Raw genomic sequence first — 23,109 nt, forward strand, 5'->3', positions numbered from 1 at the left:
AAGCATGCATTACAGCAGTGGCTTCACTGCCTGTTCTCCAACTTTGGTGCATGTGGAGCAGGATTGGGTGAACAGAGTAGGCTTCTTGGTGGAGCTGTCAAGAGACCCCATAAAAGCAGTGAAGACTTGCCTTTCAATATGCTCAAAGAGTGTGCCTTATATTGAAGTCTGCCATAAAACCAATTCCTTCTGAACCAGTTGTTTTATACATTAGGATAAAAATCTTACTTTTACTCTTCCCACATGAGAGCTGGTATGGCCAAAATGGAGGTTGGTCTTATCTTTGAAACCTGGGAGTTATGACTAAGGAGCTTGTATTTTAAACTTTACTTATCTTCCTTGGACCACAGGCCCATCAGTTCTAAAACACCCAATTTAGGTGTAAAAATACTTACCTTTCCCAGAGGTGTTATGTGGTTTTAAAGGACCTAATCTTAGAATAGACTATTCATGTCCAGGACAGGAAATTCTGCATCAGTACAAAGCATGATGTTTGTTAATACTTAGTTTTCATCTGCTATTTCATCTTCTATTTCAAGATTCTCCACATCTTTTCTGAAGTGCAGTGCCCAGAACTGGACACAGTACTCCAGCTGGGGTCTCACCAGCACCAAGCAGAGAGGAAGTATCACTTCCTTAGCCTTGCTCGCGATGCATTGGCTAGTACATCCCAGTATACTATTAACTCTGGTAACTACAGCACTGCACTGGCAGCTCATGTTCATCCTGTGATCATCATAACCCTGAGGTCCCTTTCAGCCATCGTAGTGGCTAGGGCATCTCCTCCTAACTAATATTCATGTCACTGGTTACTTCTCCCCAGATGAAACACTCTGCAATTATTCTTATTGAACTGCATTTGATTCTGCTCTGCCCACCTTTCCAGCTTGTCCGGGTCTGCTTGGATCTGCATCCTATCCCCTAGCATGACCTCTTTTCCCCATAATTTGTTGCCAATTACAACCACACCCCTTGAACATACAGCCTCCATCAGTTCCCTGGAAAATTGCAGATCCAGCTCCTCCTCTTGGTGTGCCGGTCTGTAGTAGACACCTACATCAAGTCCCTTCTCCTCATTCCCACCCCACTCCACATCTTGACCCACAGGGTCTCAAGTTACCCTTCTTTCAAACCAATTTGGGTCACATGGTTCCTTTACATAGAGAGCTAAACCTCCTCCCTTCTTCCCTACCTGATCCCTTCTGTGCAGCCTGTAGCCTCTATGCATACAGCCCAGTCATGTGTGGCATCCCACCAAGTCTCCCTTATTCCAAAAGGATCATGTGCCCTTTCTGCTAGCAGGAGTGCCAGATATTCCTGCTTATTCCCCATACTCCTATTTTTTGTGCATAGACACTTAATGCCCCCATTGGTAACCCTCAGTTCCCCACTGCCCCACTGTCATTCCAGCCTCTTGATACTTCCCTGACCTCCCTCTTAACATCCTTCCTGCTTATCTGTCCCCCAGCTTGCATTCCCATCTGCACACCCATCCCACAATGCACCTAATTTATAACCCTCTCTAGCAAGTCAGCCATCCTGGAAGAAAACAGTTTCTTCTCCCTTGGCATGCAGTAGATGCCATCTCTTCCCAAAAAGCCTATATTCTGGAACAGCATTTCACGATCATAAAATCTGAAACCTGAGGCACCATCTCCCGAGCCTCCAGTTAACCTCCTCAATACAACTGTTCCTCCAGAGGCTGTGACCCATGAATGGGAGGGTGGAAGAGAAAACCACTTGTGCCCCCCAACCCCTTGAGCCCAGCTCCCACAGTCCTGTATTCACTTACGAGCCACTACGGTTGTTCCTGGCCATGTCATTCATGCCCACAAGGATGAGTAGCTTGGGTTAGTGGTCAAAGGGCCAGATGAATTTGTATTATTTTTATATTATTGTACAATGCATATGTGCATACAAATATTTCCTGGGCAAAGTCCTAATACAGGAAGACAGCATAATAATGCAATATTGAATTTCACATGGATTAAAAAAAAAAAAGGATCTTAGACAAGAACTACAGGGTCAATAGCAAAAGCAATTTGGTTGCTATTTGGTGTAAAAACCAATCAAAAGGGCTGCAAATTCAATTCAGTCAATTTGTTATTGATTTGCCTTCTGTTCTTTTTTTAGAAATACTTTTATTGATGTAGAATTTTAGCTTGCTCTACCAAACGAATGCCTAACGCTGTAACAAAGAGCAATTATCTGTGTTACAAATAAGCTATTGACTATAATAATAAAATAAGGAAAGAGAGAAATCATGTCAGCATGGCTTTTGGCAGTGCCTCCCAACGCAGCTTCATTCAAAACCACTTACGTAATCAACAATTAATGAGTCGCAAAATACTGACGGCCCCTTATTTTCTAGCAGGTATGATGATAACCTTACACAACCAGGCTATTTTAAGAAATAAAAGACCTTATAACTATCACCAAGACAGCAGCTTTTTGCTATTTTACTATAATAAGTTTTTTCCCCCTGCCTGACACTCTAAATGCCTATAATTTTAGTCCCTGGGACCACATACCAGCATAAAGTTTTACAAGCAGAGAGCTGAAAGACCTTATTATCTTTGCCACTTACAGACAGCAGTTTCACCTGGCATCTCGATCTTCAGCACCTTCATTTTTTTTAAGGTCAAATGAAGTCACGCAAAGAGACAGCACCAGGTCTTTAATAAGTTCTAACAATTTAGGTTTGATTAAATTTGTACAGTACAGTTGAAATCCTTTGGGGAGGAGTAAAAAGCCCAGCTGATAAATCATAGAGGAAATCAAGAAAGGAAGAAATAAACCCCTGGTTATAAGAGATTAAACAAATCATAAAATATTGCAATAAAAGTAGCATTTAGGAAATAGAAAGTGACATAAGTTATTGTCTGGAGGTGCAAGTGTATGCTTGGGAGGAAAGGAGGAGACCAAATGTACCTCAGGTGTAATTCCACTGAAGTCATTATTGCTAGGAATGGCCTTCATCCAGCAAAGCACTTAGGCATATGCTTAATTTCAACACGCAAGTGGTTCTGGTGAAAGTAATAGAGCTGCTTATGTGCTTAAACTCAGATTTAATGATTTTGCTGGAGTAGGCCCCCATCTTGAGTTACGTGTCTGGTCCAAGCCCACTGAAGTCAATGGAAAGACTCAGATCACCTTTGGTGGGCTTTGTACCAGGCCTTTAGTGCAGGGTTCTTATTTTTCCAAAGCAATGTGTATAAAGCAATATTGGATATGGCTGGGGGATTTACAGACACAATAAGACAAAGACGGAGAATTACTAAGATAATCATAGATGTGTAATGTGCTGATTCGTTAAGCCACTCACTTCTGGGGACTTAGGTTAAAATATTGTCAAAGGTCATGAGTGAAAAACCAATTTATCATGGACCCAGGTAATGTCTATTTTGATACGACCTCGTATCTCAGAGCTCCTGATTATTTGGCAGTTTGTGTTACTGAGGTCTCCAAGGGTCTGATACCTAGAAGTGTCGGCACTTAGAGCCACAAACGGCAAAAAGAAGTCTGTCCAGAGCCTTACTCTGATCATGGCTCCTGACTAGCATTTAAGCCACCAACATTGCATCCTCAATAATTTCTCCTGTGGCTCTTACTGCAGCGTGCATGAAGTCTGTGATTTTCTGTGGTGGACAGGGTGGAGCATGGGTTTTGCCAGGAGGGAGCAACTTGACTAGACCATGGCTCAAATAGTTGTCATGATCTGAACTTTTAACACATCCTGCATGTGCAATTCCATTCAGAACAACACCACTTAGTGTGCTGCACCATCTCTTTCTCAGGGGCTGTCCTGCGGGCAGGTTGTGCCAGGGGTACCTACCGCAGGGTTTCTTTCACCGTCTTGTGAAACAGTGCCGCTGCCAGAGACAGGTTGGAGGATTAAGCGTCTCCTCTGACAGCGCCTGTGCTGTCAGGTACTTGGACCCTGCACTTTTTGGCAGGGTTCCCAAGTGATTGGTGGGGTTTATTAGTGGGGCAGTTGGTTTCTACTCACCTGCCACAGTCTTCTTCTTCTCCCCTTCCCTGTTTTCCCTTCAAAAACACTCCTCTGCTCTGGCAGAAAACAGGGCAGCTGGCACCCCTCTAAATTGAATTATGACAACCCTTAACGGATGCCAGATCTACACTGACTCTGGAGCATTTTGGTCCATCTGCATCCAGGGAAAGAAGCAAGATTTTAACCTTTTAATCACTTCAAAGAGCAATTCTGGACCGGCTCCTAATTAGTTACGTTCATGATAAAACATGAGTCAGAAAAGACACAAAACCCATTTGCTTTCCCATAGCTAGTCCTTGCAAGCCTGACTGAAGAAAAAATATCCTGTCAACAGGAAACAAGAACTGTGTTATTGGCCTTGATTCTTGGGAGATTTGCTTGTCCAAGGCATCAGTCTACTATGTAGTCTTCCTCTTTTTTACCTCATTGTCATCTACGCAGCTCAGTGTATTTCTTCACCTCCCCCTCATCTTCCTTTTTGAATTAAAAGACAAATATCAGTTTTTGTTTTCTCCGACTATGAAACAGGGAACAAAGAAATAACAAAAGGAGCACAGAATCCAACATTGCCAGCTCCTATTTGTGTTGCTTGAACCGCGGCTCCTCGAGAACGTGAACATGGGTAAACTTATTTCTTAAAGAAGTTTCTGGCTCTTGAGGTTGTAGGGGAGTGCTCAAAAATATGGTCCTTAAATGTTTAAAAAAAAAAAAAAGGCATTTCTTCAGAAGACATGCATCAGCCAGTTCCCACTGACTTCCTGAGGACATTGAGAGCACCATGATGCACCCAAACAAACCCGATCGACTGAAAAAGTAAACCCATTTTTCTGACATGGCATGGCTTCTTCTTTGTCTTGAAAAACCACCATTGAAGAGTACAGAGGAGCAAAAATACTAATGTTACAAGACCAAAACCTTATTAACCAACAATGTATTTCAGAAAATAATTGTTGCATTTTACATAAAAGGGTTTTTTTTTGTGAAAAAGTTTGCTTTCCTCACACTGAACAAGTTTCAAGTTCAGTCCCAGAACTGTGTCTCTTCCATGCCTTTGTGCTTTCTATATTTTAAGGCTCAGTCAGCAAGGTAAGGTTGCTGATAATTATTCAGAGTTGCCAATTAACCTACTTAAGAGGTCAGATAGGTAACTGACACTAATCATGTGGAATCTCATTATTGGGATAATAATACAATCATCTAGTGCATTGTTTGAAGACTAGAGATTCTGGAGAACAAATTAAATCAGAAAATAAAACCTGTGCCTTAGCAGACAGTATACTTGAAAACATGAAAATACAGCTATAAAACACACTATTTATGAGTAGAAAGCTGGTAAAGTCCACAGAGAAATGTTTTTAAAATTTAAGTGCCAATATCCATCATGAGTGTCAGACTAATTCTAAAATGTGTTCCCCGGCTGTTAAAAAAGAAGTAAGATTTAAGAAAGGGATGAATCTAGCAAGTCATGGGTTTTCCAATTTATTTTTACTATTCCAGGCACAGACCTGGGAAGATGGGATAAAATTTTATTCCACAACCTACACTTCAAGTTTCCTAGCCACAGACCTTATTTCTGGTATGCTTTGCCTTTACCCCTTCCTCTGGATTTTCACAAGCAACAACTGAACTATTTTTATTAAGATATTGTAATAGTGCCTCATATTCCTAACAGCTTTCCTGACATGCAGGAAACCATGGCTTGTGGCTTATAAAAATGGATTTTAAATTTAAACCAAGACAGCTGCAACATCACTCTTGCACTAGCATTTTTTAAATTTAACACAGACGAAGGTTGGTAAGAAGGGTTACAGCATAGATTGGAAAGCTTAATTTGACCTCCTGCATAACACCAGGAACAGAAGCTCACCGAGTGTCAAACTGATAGTGTTTGGTTAAGTGAGTGGAAGTCTTTCAGGGAAGCATGAAGACTTGATATAAAAACTGCATGATGGTATCAAGTTGATCCAATATCATAACAACCTCATTGTTACACACATGCGTTCAATTTTCAGTCTGAACTTCTCTTCAGCTGCCAACCACTGGTTCACATTATGCTTCCTTTCTACTAGATAAAAGAGATTTCTTTTACCAAAACTGCCTCCCCTTTTGGGTACTTACAGACCATGACCAAGTCTCCCTAACTTTCTCTTGTATTCACTAAATAAAAAGAGCTTCTTACATTTATTGTTACAATAAAGAATGTTTTGTCATCTTCAGGTCTCCCTTGCAGCTTTTTCTTGAACTCTTTCTAATTTGTCAACGCTGTTTTTGAAGAGGGGACACTACAACTGGACACAATACTAGAGATAGACTCACTTTTTCCATCCTGAAAATGAGGATCATGACTAAGGCAGCCAGGAAGAAGAACCAAAGAACTGCAGAAACAGTGAGGAATAGCAGGTGATGTAATTTGCCTTGGAAAAAGTACTTGATGGAAGGTATTAATGCAAACAAGTTTCATCTGATGGAGATCACAGACAAGCCGATCCAAGGATTAGAGGCACATCTGGAGGGGATGGTGCATTTCATAAGGGATCCTGATGGAAGAAAAGAGAGGGGGAACTGCATGATCAACTCAAGAGTAGCACACTCTCACCGAACAAGTGGATGTGGACGGCAGACCCCTAAACAAGGAAAGTAACATGGGGAGACAACTGGATATTATAAATATTGGAGTTACACGGAAGAATAGTAGTCTTGACTAGAACACAGGCATTGAAATATATGCAGTGTTCAGCAAAGAAAATAGGACAGAAACCCACATTTATGAAGTAATAGCAAGGGAACAAGGCAACAATATGTATAAAACAGGATTTGACTGGGTAAGACTCGTTTTGAGGAAGATATTCTATTAAGAATCTGCACTGGGAAACCTCAGTCAAAGCAGGATATAGATATTATTGATATTAGAAAAAAATATGCCCAGAATTGGTATAATTACAGGAGGCATTCAATTCCCAGATGCGGACTGGAAAAGAAATGCTACTAATAATAGTAAAGTCCATATTTTCCTGGATGGGATCACTGTGCTATGGCCCAAGTATTAGATTAATAATTTACTTTCCCCTCAGTTTTCTTTAAGGGAAATGATACTGAATTTGGGGACAAGGGCAGATGGCTAATGGGTAAGGAAACAGAAATTACAGCAACCAAGGTAGAAGTCAAACTCAAAGAGCTTGATGTGGCCCAGTCAGAGGGAATGAGTCTTCCCCTTCCCCTTCTTCTTTCATCTGGCTAGGGCAAGCAATGGCAGAGAAGGTTCAAGTTCAAGTTGTATGTTGAGGTTTGATAGGCAGTTTATGACATCTGGGCCAACTAAGTGGATTGCTTCAATCCCTCCATGATATGCACATTGAGGGTTGGAGTTTGCAGTGTGGCTCATTGACTGCACCTCAATGCGTATGCAGTTTGGAGGATCCTTGATGCCTCATTTGTTCAATAAATAGGCACACTTTTTGTGTCCTATATGAATGGGGTTCAGCATGGTCCAATATTTACACTGCAGGCAAAAACCTACAAACTCGATGGTCAGATCTACGACCAAATTTTTGTTGCACACTGATTTTGCACCAGTGGCTCTCAACATCCAGGCTGTTTGACAAAAGTTGGAGCTCATGTAACCAGAAAGGCTCCCTGGTCTTAAGCCTATATCTTGGTGGGTGGGTGATATTTTCATATAATGGGAGCTCAGGGTCAGCCATGACCTTTTCATACTCTCAAAGTACAGCCAAATCCCTTCTCACCATGGAAGGAGCAATATTTCACAACACCAATAGCCATGGAAGCAGCATGGATTTTAGACCATCACTTACTACTCATGTGGTGGCATTAACTTGTGTATCAACGTAATGAGTGTGAGGGCTTTGGCATCAGATAGGAGCATAGTATTCATTTGTAGAGTACCAGGGCCTGGGTTGATCTACAGAGGGTAGGAGCATGACTTCCCCAGGATGTTCCAGCAAGTTTCTCTGTAATATTTACCCTCATTGCTGTGTTTTTGCCAGTAATTTTGAGGTGCTGGTGGTAACTGAGAGTTTGATTTAGGGCAACTCTAAGGAACACAGAGAAGGAATAATCTACTTTCCAGAACTCCAAAAGAGATGGGACATACGATTGTAGATTTGGTAGCAAGGCTCAGTAATATATCTATCAGATTAGGATGGTATTATTGAGGAATAACAAATATAATGCCTATATTTAGGAAGGGGAGAAAAAGTGGTTTGAAAAACTGTAATTTTGTTACTTTTCCTTTAAAAAGCCACTCTCAAGTCTTGCATACCATTTAAATCAAAGACAAAATAAAGAGAAATTGATAAATGGAAGAGAGCATAAAATGCAACGTGAGATTATCCGAGATACATTATTAGACTAAACAGATAGCTTTCTTTGATATCAGCTGGTTTTATAGACAGAGGAAATGAGGTAGATCTCAGCTATATGGACTTTAGCAACACATGTTACACAGTGTCACTATGAAAACTGCTAGCTGGGCTAGAGCAGATGAGAAGTTGCATAAAGGCTAGAGGGTCAGCAAGGAACTGCCTAATGGGAAGATGAAAATGGGTAGTGTGGAAAAGGAAAGTACTGATCTAGATGAAGGTTACAAGTGCAGTTCCTTAAGGATTGATGTTGGGGCTAATGATCTTAGCACGCCAAATTGGCATGTGCTGATGAAATTCACTGATGACCCAAAGCTGGAGGTCATTGCCAATACAGAAGAAGAACAGACTATCATCCAGTGAGGGCTGGCAGAACATAAATCAGATGAAATTCAGTAGTCCCAAAGGCTGGTCATAACCGTGGGGGCTAACAGATTTTCTCCAATGATCTGGGCATTTATTCACTAGAAACATCAGGGAAGACAGCAACTTGGTACAAGAGTTGATAACAGGCTGGCTATGAGCTACTAACACACCATAACCATGAAAAAAAAGCAAATTTATCAGACAAGTATCAGGATGTGTAAGGAGAGCTATTTCCCATGGAGACAAGGAAGTACCTAATGCGCAAGCTCTGTTGAGCCCTCGTGTGGAAGATGGTGTCCAATTCTGGTCACCCAAGGTCAAGAAGGTTAAACGCAAATGGGACCAAATGCAGGGAAAGTCTGCTAGCGAGCAGGGCAGTGCACCATACAAGAGGAGATAATAGAGCGTAGCTTGGTTAGCTTAGCAAAGCAGAAGGGATACAATTGCTCTTTACAAACATATCAGGGGCATAAACTCAAGGGAAAAAGAACTATTTAAGCTAAAGGACAATTTTGGCACAAGAACAAATGAGTAGAAATGAAGGCTATTAGGCTTTCCATTAGGCTGGTTACTAGAAGCAGTGAAGTTCTGTAACAGCTTTCCATTAGGAGCTCTGGGGCTAAATATCTATCCGCTCTGGAGACGAAGCTTTATCAGTTTATGAAAGGAATTATTTGACAAGTTTATATATAGTAAGGAACCAAACTCCATGACCCAAGAGGTCTTCCCCACCTGGTTTTAATGCTGCATGTAGTCAGATACCAATAAGTGGGTCAGGGTGATGACTGGAAGATAGTGCATCTGTTATGGGTATTAATTTTAACAATAAAATTAATATTTCAGGTGATGGATCTGGCAGGTCATTAAAAGGATTAAAATGGAATGAGGGCAAGAAACAGGGGGAGCAGGAATAGGAGAGCCATAGAAAAGAAAGGAGGGGTGGTAAAGAGGGGTGTAGAAAGAAGAGATGTGTGTCTGGAACAGAGCTTGTAATTAAAAATGTAAAACATCCAGCTAAAAGTATGAGTTGCAAAGTCCGCAAAGATAAAAACTATGCAGATCCTGCTAGAGAGGATCTTCCAGGGGCTCTGGCCTGTTATAACCTGACTCCCAAACTTTCTCCAGGACAGCTCTGGTTGCACATAGCAGATGCCATTCGCAGAGTCCCAGAATGAACGTACTGAGTCTCCACAAGGAGCAGTGGGAAGAGGTTGACCACTTCTTCTCCTGTAGCTGCTGGTGCTTCTGCAAAAGGGTCTTCCAGTCATGGATACTAGACTATCCAGAGAATAAGAGTAAATCCACATAGCACAGATCTGCCCCAAAGATGAAAGCTTTTAGCTAGTGTATGGCAGCTACAGACTGCTTGGCTTTGCTGCCCTCTGGTCACAACTTTTCTCTCTCTAGTCATATCTGCATAACAATGCTCCCATATCTATGCTCAACAGCAGCACCCCCAGGAACATTACCCAGGCTGCCTCTTACATAGGAAGCAGTGTAGTCACAGCCACACAGTGCCAAGGGTGAGATAATTAGCCTGAGAAGTGAGTTAACTGGCCCATGCTTAAAAAGCGCACCTCAATCATTATGGGGCCACAGTCATGCTGCTTCCAGTTTAGGAAAGCAGCCCACACACCAGCACAAAATGGTGGTCAGAGTAAGTTTACCAAATAGCCATGGCCTATAAAGAAAAGTCAGGAGCACTATAAAAGAAGCTGCTTCCCCTCCGCCCCCGGTAGCGAACCAACTTACCAAACACCTTCCTGATTGATCTGATTGATCTCTGATGGTTAACAACTGGCTCAACTCATAGTTTCATAATTAGTAGGGTCGGAAGTGACCTGAGCAGATCATCAAGTCTGACCCCCCTGCCATGGCAGGAAAGAGTACTGGGGTCAAACAGCCCCAGCAAGGTGATTGTCTAGCCTTGTCTTAAAGACCCCCAGGGTAGGAGCCTGCACCACTTCTCTTGGAAGTTGGTTCCAGACCCTAGCCGCCCTGACCATGAAATAGCGCCTTCTGATGTCTAATCTGAATTTACCCTCTGCCAACTTGTGACCATTATTTCTAGTCACTCCTGGCAGTGCTCGGGGAAACAGGGACTCCCCCAGTGCCTGCTGGTCCCCTCTGACTAGTTTGTAACAAGCCACTAGATCCCCCCTCAGCCTTCTCTTGTGGAAGCTGAACAGGTTCAGGTCCCGTAGCCTCTCCTCGTAGGGCCTGCCCTGCTGCCCCCTGATCATGCGAGTGGCCTCCTCTGGACCCTCTCCATGTCGTCCACATCCCTCTTGAAGTGCAACGCCCAGACCTGGATGCAGTACTCCAGCTGCGGCCTGACCAGTGCCTCATAGAGGGGGAGGATCACCTCTTTGGACCTGCTCAAGATGCATCTGTGGATGCAGGACATTGTGCAGTTGGCCTTCCTGACCGCGTCCCCACACTGCCGGCCCATGTTCATCTTGGCATCAATGATGACTCCAAGATCCTTTTCTGCTTCTGCACTGATGAGAAGGGAGTACCCCAGCATGTAGGTATGCTGCTGGTTGTTCCTCCCCAGGTGCAGCACCTTGCACTTGTCAGTGTTGAATCCCATCCTATTCTCATCTGCCCACCCTGTAACCTGTCTAAGTCCGATTGTAGTCTATTCCTCCCTTCTAGCATGCCCACATCCCCCCACATCTTAGTGTCATCAGCAAATTTGAACAGGGTGCTATTTACCCCCTCGTCCAAGTTGCTGATGAAGATGTTGAACAGTGCGGGCCCGAGGACCGAGCCCTGCGGGACCCCGCTGCCCACATCCCTCCAGGTCGAAAATGACCCGTCCACCACCGCGCTCTGGGTGCGGCCCTCCAGCCAGTTGGCGACACATCTGACTGTGTGGGTGTCAACACCTCAGTCCCCCAGTTTCTTAATGAGAATGGAGTGAGAGACAGAGTCAAAAGCCTCCAAAAGTCCAGGAAGATGATGTCCACTGCTACCCCTGCATCTAATGATTTGGTGACCTGATCATAGAAGGCCACCAGGTTGGTCTGACAGGACCTGCCGCTAATGAACCCGTGTTGGTTGCCCCTAAGCACAACCTCCCCCGCTGGCCCCTCGTGGACATGCACCAGGATAATTCTCTCAAAAACTTACCCAGGATCAAGGTAAGACTAACTGGCCTATAGTTCCCCGGGTCCTCCTTCCTCCCTTTTTTGAAAATGGGAACCACGTTGGCCTCTTCCAGTCCTCTGGCCCCACACCAGAGCACCACGAGTGCTCGTACAGCCGTGCCAGGGGTCCCACAATAACCTCAGCTAATTCCCTCAGCACTCAGGGGTGGAGATCATCTGGACCAGCTGATCCAGTCCCTCCAGACCTTCCCTGACGAGATCCTCCCTGACCCTTGGCCAAGGTGCACCTCCTCTGGGGTCTGAGGGGGGCCTGGTGTGGGGGCTGATCTGGTCCCTGCTCCGGAAAATGGAGGGAAAGAAGTTGTTATATATGTTAGCTTTGTCGTCTGGTGTGACAACCAGATTTCCTAGCGTGTCTTGCAGGGGCCTCACGTTACCCGGTACCTTCTTTTTGCCCCCTATGTATTTAAAAAAGGACTTCTTGTTGTCCTTCATCCGGGAAGCTAGTCCCAGTCCCTTCTCTGCCTTGGCCTTTCTGGCTGCCTCCCTGCATCCCCGATAAAGCTTCAAGAATAAAAGAAACCAGGAGTGAAGATTTGTCTCCTATCTGGCTTCAGTTCGTACAATAAGCAAGAACACAAAGACTATGCTCTGGAAGTGACCGATTACATCGTCAATTACATCGTTACACTTCAAAATGTTGGTCGGATCAAGCCTTGCTCCTGGAGAGACCTATATGGGCTCAATTCTTTTGCTGTAGCATGTCAGAACTCGAACAGGACATATGCACATTGCACAGGCTCTTAAATGTCAGGTGAAATTACTCCTGCACAATCGAAAGGCTGTACATGTCAGTAAAACAGATAAAGAAAGGTGGCACCTTTCGTGGACACTAAACAGTAGGTGACTAGTGCAAGATAAAGAAAGAATACCGCTTGCAGAGGAAAGCATTTTCCCTTAATTAGTAGAAAAAGAGACATTGATGAACTAAACTTTCTCATTAAAACTTTCTTTGATAAAAGGCAGAGAGCTAAAAGATAATAGGAATCACTTTGTTTTGCTTTGTGTTTTTGTGTGGGAGTTTTTTTCTAACTTAACGTGAGAGCCAAGAGACCCTGAGCTAAATTCAGTGTTGGATGGAGCAACTACTGTTCTCACTGTCTCCAATGGAGAGGGGCTATTCAAGGGAGTAAGGTTACTCATTTGCCCATGTATCTGAAGCCTGAGGCCCTATATACAGCAACTAAGATCCATTACTGACTTTTGGGGGAGTACTGTGCCATCTTTCCTCATGAACATTTTCATTTCTTTTTTTCTTTTTTTTCAGCTCAGTGGCACTTTTTCAGTATTGTGCACCAAGGTTGCATGCTGATAACAAAATTACAAAGACAATAACCACATTAAAGTGTGATAATAGATTGAAAATATCTTTATTATAATACAGAATATTTCAATAACCAGCTTGATACATCTGATGCTAGATGCTCTTCTCCAAGGGCCTGTCTACGCTTATGGCCACTTTTGTAACCACAGTATAATCATAGAAAAGTAGTGCTGGAAAAGACTCGGGGTTGTGGGGTTATTTAGCCCAACCCCTACTTGAGGCAGGGTCATTCCTACTCAACCTTTCTTCTTGGGAAAAACTCTAATGCACAACTATCAGTCATAACGCCTAAAACATCAAAAACACCCTTTAACTAGCCACAGGAAAAGCAGGGAGCATGAGAGAACTGCAAGGATAGCTCCAGCTTATTAAAATATGCCCAAGGAAGGGGACCATGCCACCCGCTACAGAGGAAGGCAACCCACCCTACCCCCAACCCTCCCCTCCCAGCATTTGCCAATCTGACCATAGGGAAAAATCCTTTCCAGATCCCAAATGTGCCTGCTGGCCTGACCATAAGCTGAGGAGCAAGGTGCCCTAACCGGAAACTGCTGGGCTGTTGGGTTTTTTAAGTAAGTCCCAGCAGGAGCAGCAGGACGCCCTATCAAAAGCCACAATCTTGCTCATTTTAGTGTGGCAGCCCTGAACACAAGACAAGCTAATTTATCCAAATACGGTATCACTCTAACTCTAATATGGCTGGGTATCAGTGACAATAAGGGTGGCAATAAGCCTTCATGACAGATCTTACCTTTTCATAGAAACAATAACTCCCTGACATTCACTTCTTCAGCAAACCAGATTCACACTAAATGATCTCTGAAATCTGCAGTACTATAACCTTATCCTTCCCTGACTTGTTTGCGTGATGTTTTCCACTGCAACCTTATTCATTGCTCGTAATCTGTAATTACTATCAAAAACAACCCCCCCATTACGATGATGAAGCTCGATGAAAAGTTTGCTGTATTGCTCTACTCCCTTAGGTGACAACAATCACTTATATTATAGTACTTCATATTCGACTGAGGAAACATTGTGCGATTAAGAAAGGGCCTGTAATACATGCAAATCCAATAGTGTCGTATTTGCATCCGGAAGGGTACTTTTTTTTTTAATCACTATTAATAGTGCTTTGGCTTGAATGTGCTTATTGGTGTCCTAAGCTTTCTCATTTCTTTTGTTAATCATTAGAATAATAGTGGTTGACTGTGCAGTGTGCAATGTAGGTGATGATAAGTTATTTCTGTGGCTTATTGAGCCAACCAGTTTATGGAAAGGTTTTTTTGGGGGGGAGGGAAATCACTGCTCCCTCCAGTAAAGAGTCAGCCTGCTAATGGCATCAGGGCAAAGCAGATCATTGCGAATCAATACTGGGGAAAGCTACAAGGAGCAAAATGCCAAGTGCCTTTGCTCCTATAACTTACAGTGGGCATCCTCATACTTGGCAATTAGAGTGTATTCCCTGATTAACACAAGGGGGCATAGCAGTACAGCCATCAACCATGCTGGAACTAAATAGCAGGTCCTATATATTGCAGAAGCACAGCCCCAATTAGAGGTAAATTGTATGGCCTACCGGGACCTGACAGATTCAGAGAAGCCCACAGGGGCCTGACAGATGCAGACCCACTGAACAGTTCGAGTTCATGGCTTTTAATGAGGCTGGTTGGTAGCTTGTTTATGGGCTCAATCCATCCAGTTAGCATTTTGAGTTAAGGCTGGATAATTTGTTTTCCTCTCTGGTTGCACGGTCATTTCAGAAGGCGCTTACAGGGCTGGTGGTCTTCGGTTGCAGGAGATGGTGTCAAAGCCACACTGCAGGGCTCCTCACCTGTTCCTGGAGTCAAAGGATTACATAAAAATCCCAGCTTTCATCTTTTCTTTTCTTTTTTTCAAGCTAAGGGCCAGGTTCACTAAAGTCTTAACGCTGCTAATTACTTGCTTGACCTCTGTTGATTTTAGTGGCAACTAGGAGTGGCGACCTATTCCCTTCCTGGTCTGCTGAGTGCCAGAGCATGGCATTTTTGGCACTTGGGCACAGGTAGCTGTTCTGTTCGTGTCCATATAGGCAGCCATGTAGGTGTGCAGGCTGGGAACAAAATACACAAGTAGGTGCCCCCAGTGACAGGAAAACCAGAAAGCCTGGGCTCCTATTTCCCCTGGTGTTCAAGGGGCTGAAACTGAGTCTCTGATACCTTAGCCCAGGGCTTGACCAGAAGCCATAAACCCAGCATTTTTCAGGCCTGTCTTCAGTGCTCCTCCAGAAGTTGAACCACCTATATAGCCATTGGAAAAATGGAGGGAGGGCAGTACAAGGGGGAGGCTTCTGCCTCACCTGGAGCAAAGACTCAAGCTAGACCTCATACCCACCCCCTCACCTTTCAGGCCCACAAGTCCCAGTGCTAAGTAAAGGATGATGCTGGAATGGAGACAGGGGTCTCCGGCCCCTGGCCCAGTGCAGTGAATGCTGCCGTGGGGAAAAAATGTCAGATGTCACTGCCAAAAGCAGATGTCTCTTCCCTAGCCTTGCAGTCACTGTTGCATTCAGGGCTTTGAAACCTTGCTTGCCATATCAAATTGCAGTGGTGGCAGGCCTATGGAAGAGCTAACCTGGCTCTTGGCAATGACACCTCACTCACAACAGCATCCTGTCCCTCCACCCCATGGGACTCTGTGCACCCCTCTAGTCCAGTGCCTCAGAGCACTGATTTTATCAGGGAGGTGGAGATCACAGGGGACTTAGGGAAGGGGCCAGGGCTTAATTTGTGGCACACCTGCCCAAAAGGTTGGCCACCATTGCACTAGGCCAACCTGTGGCTCCGAAGCCACATGCAGCTCTTCAGAAGTTAATATGCATCTCCTTGAATCTTTGCACAAGCACACAGTGACCAATTTCCATTTGGCAACCTGATTTAACTTGAAGGCTAATGGTGTAATGGGTGCATTGGTAAAAGCATTGCTAGCAGATCTAGGGAAGTGATTATTCCCTTCTATTCAGCACTGGTGAGGCCACATCTGGAGTCCCATGTCCAGTTTTGGATCCCCCACTACATAAAGGATGTGAACAAATTGGAGAGGGTCCAGCAGAGGGCAATGAAAATAGTGATGGTGCTGGGGTACATGACTTATGAGGAAAGACTGAGGGAACTGTGCTGATTGAGTTTAGAGGAGAGAAGAATTGAGAGGGAATTTAATAGCCGCCTTCAACTACCTGAAGGCGGGTTCAAAAGAGGATGGAGCTGGACTGTTTTCAGTCTGGGAGATGGCAGAACAAAGAGTAACTGTCTCACGTTGCAACAAGGGAAGTTTAGGTTAGATATTAGGAAAACCTGTCTCACCAGGAGGGTAGTAAAGCACTGGGACAAGTTACCCAGAGAGGTGGTGGAATCTGCATCCTTGGAGATTTTGAAGACCCGGCTAAACAAAGCCCTGGCTGGGATGATGCAGTTGGGGCTGGTTCTGCTTTGAACAGGGGGTTGGACTAAATGTGACCTCCTGAGGTCCCTTCCCACCCTCATTTTCTATGCTTTAGTTACCTGGAAAAGAAAGGGGTTAACAGGAATTTGTACCTCAGCCTCACCTAAGCTCCAAAGTCCAGGAGAAAAAGATGGAAATCCAGGCCTCATTTCCTATTAACTCACTTGGGCCCATTCAATGAGGATCTTGAAATGCCTTCACAATGCTGCCACTCTGGTCACTGCATAGGGGATACAGGGGTCCAACATAGATTCATAAATTCAGCTGCAGGAGCCGAGCACCTACAAGTGAGAGGCTCTCTCATTTTGCCTGTTTCCCAGCGTGGAGCTGGACTTTCCCCCTACAAGAGGTATGGAACCACAGTGAAATAGCTGCAGTGACCCAGGACTGCCTTTACAAACAAGACAGTTTGTGTTAGTCACCTGCACTACAGCATCTCGGGCTCTCCAGCTTCAAATGGGAAGCATCACTTATACTCCTACGTCCATATTGTCATTTTTCTCTGACACTGGGACCCCCAGATGTCCTGAATTCCCTATTTAATACACCTATGTCCAATATCAATCACACTGTGTACAAAGCAAACAACAGTTCATAGCTGTGTTTATAAATGCATTCTTGATGTGAGCTTGGAAATGCTCTGCTTTTCTGACTAGCCATAAGCTGCCTTGTTTGCCCCTCTCTGATTTGTGTACTGTGGTTTTTCAACTATACTCCACCTGAACATGCTGAATACAGCACAGATAGGGCCAAGTCCACGTTGAGCCCAGGGGAAGAGAGGAGTCATGGGGACTCAAAGGAGGTTGCAAGATTGATTTTTGCAGCTGTCACAGGCAAAATGATTTATCAGCTCCCTGCATCAGATGGACCCAGCCCTGGACAATCCTGACTAGGGTAATGATGACCATCTTCTGGCTTAAGGGCTGCATGCTATACGTCATTTTTCTTCTTTATATTATTTATTCCACTGGAAACAAGAGAGAATTTTTACCCTTCAGATAAGTACATGCCTGGATTCCATAAGAGTCTCATTTACCAAATGAGATCATAACTTCTAAAAACTCACTCGCTGAAAAGTTTGAGATAAAATAAGAAAGTTCATTTGAAAGGGCTCAGGACGATTAAGCACAGGCTTTACATAATCATCATCATTTAGAGAATGTACAAATAGAATAAAAGCAATATTGAAGCAAACAAATGACCTCTGACAAAGAAAATCTCTTGCATTTCATATTGCTTTACTTAAACCCTCCCCCAGACAGAAGGCTTATTGATAAAATGTGCTCTGGTAATGTGGTCTGTAGACTTAAAGAATGTGTAACCCTGAAGCAGACTGAATTATGGGTTCTATTTGTAAGATGAGATATTGCATGCAATAGCTTAATGAACTGGAGGTTTATTAGTATAAAAGGAAGAACTAGCGGCATGTATTATCTGGCCTTTTTTTTTTTAATTCAAGGACTGCTATTCAGAGTGGTAAGTGCTACATCCATTATGTATTTGTTATCTTCTTAATACATATATACTCTAAAGCTTGTACTAGACACCAAGATCAACAAAAATAGAGCTCAGCCTCTAGTTTAATGTGCATTTTATTAGTCAGTGTTGTGGTCTTTATGGCAAAACCCTTCAGTTTATATTTTCTGACCAGATCTTCAGCTGGTATAGAGTGGTGTAGCCCATTTAATTTCAAAGGAGCTCTGTGACGTTAAATCAGGTCCTTTTAAATACAGCTCTCATCCTAGAGATAGGGAAAAAATTAACAGACCTATAGCCCTCACACCTCATTTTAGTACCCCACGCATTGCATGGTCGCTACATTCCAAATACAAAGAGACACAAGAATATGAGCGTGTAACCAGAAATCACGTCTCCCAAACCCAAAGCTCAGTGTACAGATTTACTTTGTAAAAATTCAGGGCCAATTCCTCAATGGATGCATCTACACAAGATGCTATATTGTCATAGCGATATGCTACAGTGATGTAGCTTATCGCTACGGTGACGTGGCGTCAGTGGGGCATGAACCGTGATGCTAATGCTACTGCGCAGTAGGGTCGGAAATGACCCATGAGCCACTGGGACTGCACAGTAACAACTACAGTCGGGGGCATGTGTAGACGTGCCCAGTGGGTATAAATCAGAGTCACTCCACAGACTAAAGTAAAAGGATGTTTGTGAATGTCTGCTCAGGATCAGGCCCAATTTGTTGTTGTTGACTGAGCAACTAACCTTTAGTAGCTCCATCAATCAAGTCTGTGCTTGAAAGCGCAGAATAATAAAGCTGTTCAAAAATCTACCAGAGTGCTTTGCAGGGGATGCCTCCAGCGGAGATAATGCCACTCCACGCACGACACAGGCGGTGCAGAGAGGGAACATCAGGAAAAGGAAACACCGGGTCCTCATCATCAGGGACCCCATCCTAAGGGAAGTGGAGGGTCCCATCTGCCAACCCGACCCCATGGCAGGAGAGGTATGCTTCATGCCTGGGGTTCAGATTTGGGACGTCACAGAGAGGATCCTGGCCTACATTTGACCCTCAGACCAGTACCCCATGGTTCTCATCCACATAGGAACAAATGATGCAACCAGAGGCAACCCAGACCACACCATGAAGGACTTCAAGGCCCTGGGGGTCAAGCTCAAGGAGATGGAGGCACAGGTGGTATTCTCCTCTATTCTTCCAGTGAATAGGCATGAACAGGGACACGAGGCCTGCATTGGCGAGGTCAACCAGCGGTTACAGAGTTGGTGCCACCAGGCAGACCTCGTGTTCCTGGATAACAACCCACACTTTCGTGCAGAGGACTTGCTTGGGTGGGATGAGCTACACCTCTCTCCTAAAGGCAAGCATGTCTTCTCTTCCAGGTTGGCTGATCTTGTGTGGAGTGCTTTAAACTAGCTTCGCCGGGGGATGGGGCCACAGGAGGACTTGAGGACACCTCCCAACCAAGACAGGTGACATACACAAGGAGTACCTAGGTAAGCAGCAGGGATCCAGATAGTCCTGAGAATTGGAGGGTGGCATACGCACCAATTCAGGGCCTTAAATGCCTCTATACCAATGCTCGTAGTATGGGGAATAAGCAGGAGGAACTCACCCTCCAGATAGCTAGTTCAAACCCAGACATAGTAGGTGTCTCATAGAAACCTGGTGGGATTCATCCCACGACTGGGCGGTTAACATTAGGGGCTATAGGCTTTACAGGCGAGATAGAACAGGGGGGAAAGGCGGGGGTGTGGCGCTGTTCATCAAAGAGCAATACACGTCCCCAACCAGCAGGATGGGGTCAGAGAAGCGGCAGGCTGAAGTGCTCTGGGTCAGGATACAGGGGGTTGTGGGGAAAGGGACTTAACAGTGGGGGTCTACTACAGACCGCCCAACCAAGGGGAAGAGCTGGACTGTGAATTCTTGGGTCAGCTTGCAGAAGCACTTAAGGCAAGGGATGTAGTTGTCATGGATGATCTAAATTACCTGGACATCTGCTGGGAGGATCGGTCAGTCAGGTCGGACCATTCATGGAGGTTCCTGGCTGAGATATAGGACCTCCACTTAACCCAAGAGGTGCACAGTGCTACCAGGAGTAATTTTATTTTTCACAGAGAAAAAGAGGAAAGAAGAGAAATGCGTGTGTCAGCACCTTTGCAATATTTTTATCTGGACACAACCTTTTTGTGGGGCATATTACCTGTGAGCAGACTAGAAGACCAGGCAAAAGCTAGCCAACTCCAACAGGTCAATACAAAAGTGGCCGTTTTCCTAGAGATGTTTCGTGGATCTATTCGAACAATTAGCTGCATTTGATCTGTTTAATCAATCTGCACTTCCTCAGACAAGCCTGCTGCAAGCCTCACTGATTTCACAAGGGTTAGGGTCTAACCCATACTGAATGCAGCTAAAGTACAAATAATCTGCTCCCTTGATTTTCCCGGATAAGAAAGCAAAGGGAAAGGACAGCTCCCTCACTCCAGAAGAAGTGGGGAGTTGTGAATAGGTACAAACATTTGTCCTTGACCAACTGCCTGAGTGAAAGTCATCCCTTTTCAAAGTCTACTTAAGCAGTACGTTGTGGTGCCTATGCTCTGTGTTGTCTCTCTGCACAGGGGAGGATTTTATCCATTTGCATCAAGCACTAATCCTTGAAGCACTCGTGCTAAAATTAAACCCCATCTATCAAAGGGGTAAACAGTCATCAATTAAAACAACACAAGCAAATTAAAAATATATATCATGCTAATTTACACTTTTCTATTGTAATTCCATTATGGTGCCCATGGAAAGGAAACAAAACCAGGCCATTAATTGTAAATTGTGGAAGCCCCACGTGATCTAACTGTTGACACAACGCTGCTGTGAGAAGCCCACCAGTGGTGCATCAAACCCACCCCCTGACCTTGAACTGGGAAACTTTGGACAACCAAGCTCAAAGACATACGAGTAGAGTTCATCTGCTTTGCATTGCTATGTGGGCTACTACACTGTGTGGGACTGGTCCACTTCTTCCGCCTAGCGTTACAACAGTAGTTTACTCTTGCACAGGAGACAGTAAAGCAGGCAAAGCTTTCTTCCTCTATTTCCCAGACACACATGGGCATTAATTGGCTCTCCATATACCAGACCACAAAAAGGCATGAGAAAGACTTAAACTCTCCCTGAGAGGCCTTTGCTCTGTGCATGTGCATGTTGTGCTTGTGGAAGATGCTCCTTTCCTGAGGCAAGCGCTGCAGGCTGATGTTCTTGTCTATTATGCATCAGCTGCTGTTCCTTTATTCAGTGTAATGTTGTACCTGAGAGCGCTGCTCTCCGCTGCTGGGTGTAAAGCCTGGCAGAGGCACTTGCTCTTCGGGATTCTGTAACTCTAATTAAAAGGACAAGAAATTTTACATCAAGGGCCTGTCGTTATGTAGATGTTGATGTTACGTGGGAAATTCATGCGTTGCTGTTTTCACCTAGGAACGGTACAGAGAATGAACTCAAGAGTTGGCTGTTTGTCAGCTCTGCCCAGCCAGGGCTCAACATCAAACACAGTCGATAGGAGTGCGTTTCCTGGAACAGCTTCCACTGGAAGTCATAGGGACATCAAAACCACATCAAAATGGAGCTTGATCAGTTTTTTAAAGGGGTTTTCTGACATGATGCCTGGGATAGGAGGGCTTGATGGCCTGAAAGTTCCCTTCCCGTCTTATGTTCCTAAGTTTGCTTTGGCCTGCATAGGCTTTGGATCAGAAGCCGAAGGGCAACAGGATCCACATGCTGAAATTAAGTGAGAAATCACGTAGACAAATGTTGGAAGCATCTTGAAGAATCAAATTGGACATGCTAATTCAGCTCTTTGGAAGTGTAAATTTACTTGGCTGGTGCTTACAGGGAACGTGCACCCTTCAGACGCTGACCTTTGCAATATTACTCTTTCTCAGGGACAGCCGGTTCGTGATTGATTTCTGTAGCACGTTAGGAACAAATACTGTTTTCCCATTCATGTTACCTGGTCTGTAACCAACATATTTTGCCTATGAAAAAGGAATCCTCACTCTTTCTTTTTATATAATCTTAATGACTGAAGTCATTTTTGCATACCATAGTACTTAGTATATGTAATTCATAGACCCAGTCATTCCCACCTCCTACAGTTCTTGACAAATCTATTTGAACTTCTTTGATGTCCTCCAAATACAACAGAACTTGAGAGTCTCAAACTTCAGTGTATCATAATGCCCCCATAAGGTAGGTGAAACTAGGGACTTGAGCATAGAAAGGCTAAGTAACTTGCCCAAGGTCAGAAAGGAAGACTGAACTCAGGTTTCCCACAATAGGCTAATGCCCTGTTCAATGGATAATCCTCTCTACAGATTGTATACTTGGTTGCTTATCTCTGATGGACTGTAAATAACAGGGCATTTTCTCTGAAGTGGTTTCCAAATTTGGGTGTCTAAAATTATCCGTAGATTCTTTATAGTAATTATATTTTTGCATGTGCAAAGTCCCTGCTGGTGGACGACCAGCATTCGCACATGCATTAGCTCATGCATAGCTAAAAATATCATTTTAAGGGTTTTTTTGCCATGCCCTTGCAAGGAGTCTGAATGAATGACTGATCAAGTGCCAGCCTATTCTGCACACTGACATTAACGTCCTCGTGAATTAAAAAATGCAGGCTTGAAAACTAAGTGTGCAAAAATGCAGACATAAAATTTTAGCTGCGTAAATCAAAGGACTGGGAAAAGACTCTCCTGAACATTTTGGCTTATCCACAAAAAAGAAAAATTTCACCCTACATTGGAATGCATTTATCTGCAGAGATAAAATGAAGCAGCCCTTTAAAAGCCATTGCATCAGTAACATAAAATATGTTAAGGCATAAAGTAAAGGGGCAA

The sequence above is a fragment of the Crocodylus siamensis genome, chromosome 8 (genome assembly GCF_052110815.1).
Source record: "Crocodylus siamensis isolate JL-2025a chromosome 8, ASM5211081v1, whole genome shotgun sequence".
Classification (NCBI taxonomy): Eukaryota; Metazoa; Chordata; order Crocodylia; family Crocodylidae; genus Crocodylus; species Crocodylus siamensis.